Source organism: Protopterus annectens, chromosome 11.part0, assembly GCF_019279795.1.
Source record: "Protopterus annectens isolate FY-2018-M chromosome 11.part0, PAN1.0, whole genome shotgun sequence".
In the NCBI taxonomy this organism is placed as follows: Eukaryota; Metazoa; Chordata; order Ceratodontiformes; family Protopteridae; genus Protopterus; species Protopterus annectens.
In genome coordinates, this window is record NC_056745.1 from 1306126334 (window position 1) to 1306133651 (window position 7318).

The 7318-nt window shown below is 38.5% G+C and overlaps 1 non-coding gene across 1 annotated transcript; it reads right to left on the reverse strand.

The window, feature by feature from the left end:
• Positions 1 to 6230: 6230 nt before the first annotated feature.
• Positions 6231 to 6302, reverse strand: TRNAP-AGG. Its single transcript has one exon. It is a non-coding gene; the product is annotated as a tRNA-Pro (tRNA).
• Between the last annotated feature and the right edge of the window lie 1016 nt (positions 6303 to 7318).

A 7318-nucleotide genomic window follows, 5' to 3' on the forward strand; every position in this document is an offset into this window, starting at 1 on the left:
TATCCCAAACAGTAGAGACCCAAGACCGATCCTTGGAGTACTCTGCTTGTTATGGGTCTACTATTAGAGGTGGCTTCCCCTATTTTGACTAAGTGGGTTCTATCAGTGAGCCATTTAGCTACCCATCTGGTAACATATGGGTTAATGTCTAGCTGGGAAAGTTTATCTATTATGCCTGAGTGGATAATAGTGTCAAAGGCTTTGGCTAGGTCAAGGTAGTTGGTGTGCACTGTCTTGCTCTCATCCATGGCTTTGCTGACTGTTTCAAAGAAGGCGACCAAGCTTAACAAGCATGATTTCACTTTGACAAAACCAAACTGTATGGAATCAAGTGCTTGGAGGTTGCCAATGTCCTTGTTTATAAGGTCCATGATAATGCGTTCCATGCTTGCAGATCAGGCTAGTTAGGCTGATGGGCATAAAACTGCCTGGGTCGGTGGACAGTCCACCTTTGTGCAGAGGGATGACAGTGTCTGTCCTCCATTCTGCTGGGATGAAGCCGCTGCACAGGCTTTGGTTGAATAGGGTGCATAGTGGTGCTGAGAGCCCTTGCCTGAGTTCATGTAGGACACAGCCAGGGATGTTGTCGGATCCCATGGAAGCTGTATTTTTTGCCTTTGAGAGGGCATTAATAACCTGCTCCCTGGTGATGGGGGGGGGGGCAAGTGCTGGGGATGTCTTGGTTTACTGATGGAAGGACAGGGGGGTGAAGTTTTCACTGAACTTGTCTGCCAGCAGGTTGGCTATATCTATGGCATTTGTGTATGTGGTTCTCTTGACCAAAAATTCAGAGCAGATTTGGGAGTTACCTTTGAGATTGCGGACGTATGTAAAGAAGGCCTTGTGATTGTCCTTAGTGGATGTGGCCAGTTTGGACTCACAGGTTCATAGGTAGGTACTAGGCTATCGGCCCAAGTAAGCCTAGCCACCAGGATCGTATACAGAGGATTTTTTTTTTCATGCCATTGTGCTGTAACTCAGAGCAGATCTGGGTGTTGCCATTGAGATTCTTGACATAGCTATAGAATGCTTTGTGGTTGCCCTTAGAATCAGTGGTGATTTTGTTTTTGTAGCTAGCTTTGGAAGACCTTATAAGGGATCTCAGCTTTTTACTCAGACTGACCAGGGAGCTCCTCCACTCATGGGATTTTACTCTCTTTTGCAAAAGTTTCTTCCTTTTGTTGTAGTTTGTTTATGGCAGGGGACCACCAGATTGGCTTTCTTTTTTTGGAGGATAGCATCTAGGTTCTGTTTGGGATAGCATGATCCATGCACTCGTGTAAGTACTTTTAGAGTGCATTTGTGTAGGATTCAGCAGTCGTAACTGTATTGTCCATCTGCATGGGTGTCATGAAGTTCGCCACTTCTGTCTTAAGAAGCATGAAGTTGGCTTTGGAGAAATTATTTACCATGGTTTCCTTAATGGTGGATGGGGGCGGGATGCGGATATCTAGGGTGATGGTCGGATCTGACTAATGAGAAGTTCACTTCAGGTGTGGAACACCGGTCACTCATGTTGGTAATGACTAGGTCTAGGATATTGTTGCCCCTGGTGGGGGTGTGGATAAGTTGATCCAGGGCATTGGAATTTATGAATTCCAGAAAGCGGTGAGAGAAGGAGTTGGTACATGAGTAGTTTTCCCAGTTAATGGTGGGGTAGTTGAAATCACCCATTATTAGGGTGTTTGGTTGAACCGTAATATTTTCCAGTATATCAAGAAAAGAGGAGTGGGAATCCTGGGGCATGGTGGATTATTTGTAGCAATCTACAATTTGGATTGCAGTTTTGCCAAGAGTTAGTTGCACTTGGATAATCTCGGATGCATTATGCTGCACAATTAGCCTGGAGGTGTGGATATCCTTAATGAATATAGACACACCTCCGCCTTTGGTGTTCTGGTCCAGGTTAGACAGCCAAAAAGTGTGGTATGAGTTATAGCCTGGTAATGCAGGGGTGCTCTCTAGAGCCTTGAACCAGGTCTCAGTCACTGCACAGATATCGATGTTCTCCACTCGATGTTAGCCTTAGAGGATTTCACCAGAGACCTTATTTGCTGCTTCAGACAAAGGAGAGATTGCTTCTAACTTGGCACCTGCTCCTTCTTGGTCCTGGACAGCATTTTTTTCCTTTTATTATAGAGTCTGTTTATTGCTGCTGTCCACCGGACAGGTTTACTCTTCCTTGAGGAAGATGATTTGGTCATGTCAGGTATTGCTGAGTCCATGCAGATATCTGCTCATATAGTTTTTTTGGTGTAGGCTTGGACATTAGTGCTTGATTCAACTGAAAGGATGGTGGCTGTGAAGCTGCTTATACCTGCTCTTAGGAGATTGTAGTCAGCTTTGGAAAAGTGTTTTTGTTCGACCCTGGCAAGGTGAGGGGGTCGGGGAGATGGTGACTTCAAAAATGATTGCTTTATAGTCAAATCTTACCAATGAAGATGACACTATAGGAGTGCTACAGTGGCTACTCATGTTGGTTAGTACCAGGTCCAGGATATTTTCACCTCTTGTAGAGGTGTTGATCAGCTAATGACAAAGTCGAGGAATCTCTGGGCATTCTTGTTTGAGCTAGAATAGGTCTTCCACTCTACGGTTGGGTAGTTAAAGTCACCCGGAATCATGGTAGAGGGTTGAATCTTGATGGATTCAAGTAAGTCTAGATAGGTGGAGTGGGCCTCCTGAGTCATGGATGGGGGTCTATAGCTAGCTATGATATGAACAGGTGTTTTGTCAATAGTTAACTGCATCTGGAGTGTCTCCTGTGCATCATTATATTTGACCAGCCTGGAGGTGTGTATGTCTTTGATAAATATTGAAACTCCACCTCCTTTGGCTTTGTAGCCCTCTATTTGGGGTCTGAAAGTATGGTAGGACAAGTAACCTGGTAAGGCTGGGATGCTCTCTGCATCTTTGAACCAGGTTTCAGTGACTGCACAAACGTCGGCATCTTCCAGAGTGGGGAATGCTTGCAATGATTGCAGTTTCATCTTAAGACTCTTAGCATTTAGCAGCATGACCTTCAATTTTGTTTAGAAAAATATTTCACGTTGGTAATTTTGTCCTCATGACTTTACCTAAAAAGGCACTATGGGGGAGGCAAGAGCCTTTGCCAGAAACCTGAAGCCCAGGAGAGACAGATGAAGGCCATCTCTGGCAAAGCATCGTGGTCTGTCAATCATGTCCTCCCAGGCTGTGAGGTACTGGATCCCCTTGGAATGACACCAGAAACTAAGCCAATTGTTAAATTCAGTCATTTGCTGTTTGTACTGAGGCATCATTTTAGGTGATGGTAGGATGCAGCTTAAGGCTAGGGACATACTGCCTGGGGCACATTCAGCGAGCTCAATCATGTCTCTTCATATAGTCCAGGGAGGTATGTCTCAAGTCATTCACACCAACATGGAGTATGACAGAGTCATAACAGTACCTGTTGTTGACAGACTTGAATGTGTGAGTGATATGACAGATTCTAGCACCTGGCAAGCAACTTACAGTGACTTTCCCCTTGTCTAACCTGGCAAGGGGCACATCTGTGTGTCTCACAATAGAGTCTCCTATAACTAGTATGTTAGGTTTGTGGTTTATTAATTATAACTATTTAGAGCACACTGAAGTCATGCTAAAAATAAAAACAATATAAAGCATTAATTTGAGAAATATTAATATTTAAGATCATAGCAATATAAAGTTGGAAATGTTAATAATAAAGAATGATATTATGTATTTCTGAATATTCCAGAAATAATGCATTTTAAATTTCTCTATTTGATCAAGATATTTTATATAGTCATTTCTTCTAATTACTCCAGCTATAGAAAATACTACAAATAGTCAAGTATTTAAGCATTTATATGGCGTAAATAAATAAAACTGACAACACCTATAACACATTAACCAACAGACATCACAACACCAATACCTATCAAGATCACATATCATAAAACTTTTAAAACTCATTTAATAACATAGGTGAAAAGGTGAAAGTAATAGAATATGAAAATATAATTAAAAGGTGCTATAATTTAAAATTACATATTTGTGTATATTGTATGTGCTTATATATGCATAATATATTTACATGGATGTACATACATATAACTGTGTATGTCTGTAAATTATGATATGTATATTAACAATTAAAAGAGTGAATACGTTCTATTTATCAATGCATGAGAGCAAATATACAAATCAATGAGTGTTTTTATGTGAATGTTTGTATTATGAATTTATGTATGTTACTATCAATACCTCAAGTATTTGAAATATACATTTAAAATCTAATTTCTGTACAGGAAGCATTCTTTTATTACTATATTTTAAGTATCACATGCTTACAGATTTGCTTATACTACTTTTCTTTGCCATATTCTGAAATGTGCAGATCAACTTTTTGTATTCAGCATACCAGTGGGAGATGAAAAATGCTTAAAATGATTTAAAAGTCAGTTTAGTATCAAATAAAATTACATATTTCACTAGCAAATGCAGAACATTTCAAAGAGTTAAATCTGTCCATTAATATTACTTTCCAATAATTAGTGAAGTAACTTTGAGTAATTAAGGCAACAGATGTTGAGCAGATTCAGGTGTTTTAGGCATCTTCTCTTCTAAACTGTTTCATATAGCACAAAATACAACACCTTATATTAAAGTATAAGTAGATTAACATATATAAATGCTGTTATATACAAATTAAGGATGGACAGGATTAGGAATCAGTATATTAGAGGGTCAGCTCAGGTTGGACGGTTTGGAGACAAAGTCAGAGAGGCGAGATTGCGTTGGTTTGGACATGTGCTGAGGAAGGATGCTGGGTATATTGGGAAAAGGATGGAGCTGCTAGGTAAGAGGAAAAGAGGAAGGCCTAAGGTAAGGTTTATGGATGTAGTGAGAGAGGACATGCAGGTGGCTGGTGTGACAGAGCAAGATGCAGAGGACAGGAAGAAATGGAAATAGATGATCCGCTGTGGCAACCCCTAACAGGAACAGCCAAAAGAGAAGAAGAATATCTATACAGAAGTCAAATAAATATATTTATCTCACAGCAAGCTTATAATCACTGTTAATAGTTTCCAGTCAAATGTTTGTAAAAATAATTTTGCATAAAAAACAATTTTATGGCAACCAGTGTGAACAGGTATGAACCATATGTTATCCCTTATAAGATATGCTAGCTTCCTGCATGTTTGTTTTCATTTGCATTTTAGTATTAAAGTTGAACTGAATTTTAACAATGGGCTTACCTAATCCTATTAGTGATTCCTTCTGTACTCTCTGAGGACAAGAAAAGTTGTCCTTTACAACCACTGCATATGAGTTTATTTTATGGTTCTTACAACATCTGACAGGTTCAATTTGCTGCTGACAATCTACTTTCTCCATATCTTCCATGAATACCGTCATAACATATTCTATCTGTGTGCCTTCTGACTCTCTCTGTAGTTCTTTCAGGTGACATCTCTCAAATGCTTCCCCTAGGAAATCTCATAACCATCTTGTAGTTGCACTTCATTAACTAACAGAAGCATAACTTTATCATACACACCATCAGCTGCCAGTCCCATGATCTGAATATCACTGCTATATAACTCAGCCACTTATTCTACTTCTGTACACAGGCCTAGTGGGACAAACCTAGCCAACAAACAGTAAATGGATAAATATTTCTCTTAGTTCTTCTAATGACCATTAGCCCATGTTGAATCATCCTTTACTGTTAACCAACTCACCCATCTAATAAGAGAACAAATAATTAAAATACAATTCTTCCTAGATTTGCACACTTCTCAGTGCCATGGTACTGAAGAAGAGTGTGGTAGCTAAACTGAATGAGGTCAGCAGATGTGTTACTGTATGATTTCTGTTGGCAGTTATATGTGTGGAAAGATTGTGGGGAGGACACAAAGTAGTAAAGATGCAGGATTTGAATTTTAGATTATAGTATCATAATTCCCTGTTTCCTGATGCTGGTAGTTATATTCTAACAAATCTTTAAGTACTTTTCTTGCTCACAGTATAGTTGTGTGCCTGTAGACACCAATACGTTTTATATACACATATCATGCATGCTCTAACAAGTGAATAAGAACATGTTTACACAATATGTATGTGTGTCTGCAGACATAGTTATATATAGTATTGTACAATTTGCATATATGCCTAAAACAAATGTGTACAGATGCTTATCAACAAACACTAGATGAGAATGTATGCTTTAAGAAAAGAAAGGGCTCGTCCGGGATTTGAACCCGGGACCTCTCGCACCCTAAGCGAGAATCATACCCCTAGACCAACGAGCCATAATTCTGTACTCTAGTATAGTGCTTCTTCTCAGACAACCCTGCCACATCAGCACATTACTTAGCTGTAAGTCAGCACATCTCAGATTACACTGAGGGCTGGACTTTTGTATGTGACACACGTCTGAAGTAAAAATACTCATGCAGTTGCTACAAAAATCTCTTCTGCTAATGCTTTAAATCTATCTGAACTTTAAGCTACTTTTCCTGTCTGCAGATGTTCAAACTGACATTTTTGCAAACAAGTTAAATGCCTTGTATCAAACAAATGAATAATATGTGCCTGCACCATTTACACTAGTCTAAAACTACTAAACAACATAAATTTCATTTCATGCTATTAACTTGTATTGTTGTAAAATAGTGGTTTTGTATTTTTTTTAGCAGATAAGTCCCTTTTTTCCATTTTTTCTTTCTTTTGTAAAACAACTTTTTAATAGTTTTAAATCAAAGATTATACAAAATTATTTAAAGATAAATAGAAAAAAAGCTTAACTATTTACAGATGTCCACAGCAAAATCAAACAGGGAAAACTAAATCATTGAAATTAATCAAGCAAATCAATTAATTTTGACCTAAATCTAAACTGGTGAGTAATATTCAAAGTTCTCATTTAGGCAGTTAGCAATTCGTTTTTACAGACCTTTTTTTTTTTTTTGCTAAATTAATGAATCCAGTGAAAGAAAGAGTAGTTTTATGTTACTAATTCTTTGTGACTATTTTCCTTGCTATAGCTAAAATGGACCAAAGGAGAGGCACCTGTACCCTAGTAATGGAATCTGGAACTGGAGCATTAAACAAGATCAAGGAGTTAGAAATTACACAATTGGCTGTCCACAAATCGTAGGCAAAATTTCTAAATTCAACCCAAAAAGGAGTTACTATTTCACAACGCAATTATCATATGAAACCAATCTGTCTTAGACTTCATTACACCTCCAATCATGAATTTTCCCATAGTTATATATTAAAGCTGCTTTATATGGCGTTAAAAAAGCTCTGTGAAGAAATCTCC